The following is a 5,174-nucleotide window of genomic DNA, read 5'->3' on the forward strand; positions in this document are numbered from 1 at the left end:
ACTTGACTGCTAACCAGAAGGCTGGCGGTTCAAACCCACCAGCCACTCCTTGGAAGGAAGGTTGGGCAATCTACTTCCGTAGTGATACTGCCTTGGAAACTCAAGGAAGGGTCGCTATGAGTTGGGTCTGACTCGACGGCACATAACAACACAACAACAACAGTTATTACATTAAATGTAAATTGTCTACTCTGGTGGCTTCTAGCCAAACAACAGACAGCCATATAGGGTGAACATTTACACCAGGTAGATGCACTCCTTAGAACCATCAATCATTGAAGAACAGAAAGGCAGTATTCGCATAGGGAGATAGCTCAGGGGGCAGGAATGCATAGGAAAGAAGGGCACAGGGAGGAGGTAACTACAGGAAGTGGGAAGAGGGCTGTTACATTGTGGCAACTGAAGTCAATGACATTAAACAAAATGTGTATGAACTGCTGTATGGTAAGTGCTTTGCTCTGTAAACTTCCACCCGAATCACAATAATTTTTTTAAAAAAAGTAAATTGCCTTAACACATCAGTTAAATGACAGAGATGACCAATCAGATAGGATTTCCTAAAAAAGATTCAAATATATGCTGTCCACAGAGTATTGTGGATAAAACTAAAAGGACTGAAACAGATATACCATGAAAACAATAACCAAAAGAAAGCTAGAGTAGCTGTATTAATATTAGACAAAGCAGATTTCAGAACAAGGAATATTAACAGCAATAGAGACATTATATAAAACTAAAAGGATCAATTCACCAAGAAGACAGAATAATTCCAAATGTATATGCACATATGCATCCAACGACAGAACTTCAAAATTTGTAAAGCACAGCTTGATAGAACTGAAATGAGAAGTAGATAAATACACAATTTTGCTTGAAAATTTAGGTACTCCTCTTTCAGTAATCAATAGAGCAAGTAGATAGAAAGTCAATAAGGATACAGAACACCTGAATAACACTGTCGACTGACCTGATTTAACTAACATTTTTAGAACACGACATTCCAAAACAAAAAAATACACAATTTTTAAAATTGTGAGCAAGGTATATTCATGAAGATAAATGATAACTGGGCCATAAAACAAATCTTAGCAAATTTAAAGACTTGAACCAATATATATATGTATTCTTTGACCATGTTGTTGTTGTTATGTGCCACCGAGTCGGCCCCCAACTCATAGTGACCCCTCCTTGGTTTCCGAGGCAGTATCACTACGGAAGTAGGATTGCATCTTTGACCATAACAGAATTAAATTCTAAATCAATGTCAGAAATTTATCTGGTAGATTCAATATAATCCTAATCCAAATTCCATTAATATTCTTTAAGGACATGGAAAAACCAATCACTAATTTTACACAGAAAGGAAAAAGAGCATGGATAAGCAAAGAACTACTGAAGAAAAAAAACAAAGTAGGAGATCTCACACTCCCTGATCTCAAAATGTACAGTCATCAGTAATCAAAATTGATACAGACACAGTGATCAAAACAGCCTGGTGTTGGTACAACAATAGACACATAGACCAGTGGAATAGAATTGAGAATTCGGAAACAGATCCATCCCCAAGCAGACAGCTGATCTTTGACAAAGGATTGAAACCCATTCAATGGGGAAGAGATAGTCTCTTTAACAAATGGCATTGGCAAAACTGGATATCCATTTGCAGAAAAATTAAACAAGATCCATACCTCACATCATACAAAATAAAGAACTCAAGATGGGTCAAACACCTAAAGGAAAAATCCAAAACTATAAAGTTAATCAAAGATAAAATAGGAGTAAACTTAGGAGCCCTAATTTATGGTATAAACAGACTATCAAGCATAACCAAAAATAAGAAACAGCAGAAAAGAAACTGATGATAGGACCTTATAAAAATTAACTTCTTACACGCACCAAAGACTTCTCTAAAAGAGTAAAATGACAACTTACAGATTGGGAAAAAATGTTGGACAATAACATATCCGACATGGAACTTATCTCTAAAATTTATAGAAAACTTCACACCTCAACATCAAAAAGACAAACGATCCACTTCAAAAATGCTCAAAGGACAACAACAGACACTTCACCAAAGGAGATATTCAGGCAGCCAACAAACACATGAAGAAATGCTTGCAATCATTAGCCATTAGAGAGATGCAAATCAAAACAAAAATGAGATAACATCTCACTCTAGCAGTAATTGCAAATTTCAACAGGACAGAACACAACAAATGCTGCTGAGGGTGTGAAGAGATTGGAACTCTCATTCACTGCTGGTAGGACTGTAAAATGGTACAACCACTGTGGAAAACAGTATGGTACTTCCTTGAAAATTTGGAAATAGAAATACCATATGATCCAGCAATCCCACCACTAGGAATATATCCTAAAGAGGTGAGATCCAGGACACGAACAGATGTATGCACACCCATGTTCATTGCAGCACTATTTACAATAGCAAAGAAATGACCATCAACATATGAATGGATAACTGAACAATGAAATACTATGCAACATTAAGAAGTAATGAAGAATCAATGAATCACCTCATAGCATGGATGAACTTGAAGGACATTATCTGAGTGAAATAAGTCAATAACAGAAAGACAGTTATTGTAGGCGTCAATTACCATAGAAAATCAGGGAAAGGTTTACACAGGGAAGGAAATTTTCTTTGTTGGTTCCCAGGGATGGGGAAGGGAGGGAAAATAGATGGACAATTAAGAGACTGTTTTTATATGGATGAAGGGAAAAGTAATATGACAGATGTGTGTGACTAGCACAATACCACTAAGAAAAAGGAAGACACAGAAAGGTGCACATAAGGTATAGACAACAAAGACAAATACTATTGCATACACAATACTGCATATCAGTAACACCAAACACTAATCTATGGGTGGATAGGTAAAGTAGATAGTATAGACAAGCAAATGGGAATATACCCATGACCATACATAGGCTTGCAGATGATTTTTTACATATGTATTTGTATATGCTATAAAAAGGTCTACATGCAGTTTAAATGTAACAGGAGGCAAAATTAGGATAACTTCTTAGTCATATAAGCACCTTGAGGGAGTGGGTAGCATGGCTTGCGGCCTGGGGACCATGGTCATGGGTGACATCAAGCTCAATTGGCACAACATACAAAATATTGTTCTACATCTTACTCTGGTGAGTAGCAACTGGAGTCTTAAAAGCTTTGCGAGTGGCCATCTAAGTAGCAACTATTGGTCTCTCTTCGTCTGAAGCAAAGAAGAGAGAGGAAAATTAAAGACACATGGAAACAGTCCAAAGGACTAATGGACCATGACAATCTCAACCTATATGACCCTGAGACCAGAAGAACTAGATGGTGCCTGGCTACCAATGCTGACCACTCAGAAAGGGATTAAAATTTGAGATCGTGTATACAGTGGGAGAAAAATGTGGAACAAAACTCAAAATCAAGAAAAAAAAAAAAAAAAAAAGGCTTACATGTCCGATAGAGACTGATGAAATCCTTGAGACTATGGTCCCAAGTCACCCTTTGGGCCTGGAATTGAACTTACTCCCATGGCTTAAGTCTCAGCCAAACGATAGACAGGCCTACAAGCTGAACACCTACACCAGGAAGATGCACTCCTTAGAACAATCAATCATGAGAGATCAGAAGGGCAGCATTTGCACAAGGAGAAAGGGAGGAAAGCAAACATGCCTAGGCAAGAAGCACATGAGGAAAGGGTAACCACAAAGAAGAGGTGGGTGGTGAGATGTTACACTACAGGGAATGTAACCAGTATCACAAAACAAAATGTGTATGAACTGTGGGATATAAAACAAATCTGCTTTGTAGAATTTCACTCAAATCACAGTAAAAGTTGAAAAAAAAAAAGAGAGAGAAAGAAATATATCTGGAAAATTCACCAAATATTTAGAAATCAAGTAAAATAAATCTAAATAACAAGTAGGTCATAAGGGAAATTAGAAAATATTTTTACTTGAATGAAAATAAAAACACAATACAGTTTTCCCTTGGTATCCTCAAGGGATTGGTTTTTATGACCCCCTGTGGATACCAAACTCTGCAGATGCTCAAGTCCTTTATATAAAGTGGTGCAGTATTTGCATTTAACTCATGCACACCCTCATGTATACTTTAAATCATCTCTAGATTACTTATAATACCTAATAGAATGCAAATGCTTTGTAAATAGCACTTTACACTCCCTCTTAGCCTTTGAGCCTTTTTTTCCAAAAAAAATATTTTTGACCTGCAGTTGGTTGAATATGCAGGTGCAGAACTCATGGATACAGAGGGCTGATAGTATATCAAATTTATTGGAGGCAGTTAAGTTCCTTTAAGGAGCTCTGGTAGCATAGTGCCTAAGGCATTTGACTGCTAACCAGAAGGCTGGTGGTCCAAACCCACCAATTTCACAGAGGAAGGAAGACAAGCAATCTACTTCCATAAAGGTTTACCACCTCAAAAACCCAATGGGGATTGCTATGAGTTGGAATCCACTTGATGGCAGTGGGTTTGGTTTTTAGAGGGAAACTTATAGGATTTAATTCTCAAACTGGAATAGAATAAAGGTCACAAATCAATGATCTAAGGTTACTCCTTAAGAAACTAGAAAAAGAAGAAGTTCTGGTAAGATGGCGGAATAGGCAGAAAGACTGCACAAACCCTCTTCAACAAAGAAAAAGTGAACCAATTAACACAGATACAGAAGATAATTCTGGATCCTTGAGCTTTGAAGGTAAGGATATAGAAGTGGACTAAACTTCAACTAGTAGAAGAATTTGCATGAAAACATCAAGAAAGGAGGCACACGCAATTGCGGTCTGGCAGAGATCCTGATGGCACAGACAGCTTGGATATTGCCAAGTGGTGTTAGGACCTAAGAATTAACCTAAAAATCAGCCCTAATAGCCAGGGACTGCATGGAGTACTGCTCTGGTGGCTGGTGAATAAAAGGGGAAGCAGCCAAGAGGAAGGCAGGCTGAGCTATGGACTTTTGTCTGTCCAAAGGAGGCAGCCATTTTGAATGTTTACAAGTGATTTGACCATTTTGGATATTTAAAGCCACAGCATTCTCCCAGATTCCAGGGACTTAAGAACAGTCTCCACTTGCCAGGAACCACAAGGACATTCCAGATGCCCACAACTGGAAAGGTGCTACATTCCCCTTGTTATTCTTATA

This window comes from Orycteropus afer, unplaced genomic scaffold (genome assembly GCF_000298275.1).
Source record: "Orycteropus afer afer isolate SDZICR_OR568_19922 unplaced genomic scaffold, OryAfe1.0 scaffold00247, whole genome shotgun sequence".
Lineage (NCBI taxonomy): Eukaryota > Metazoa > Chordata > Mammalia > Tubulidentata > Orycteropodidae > Orycteropus > Orycteropus afer.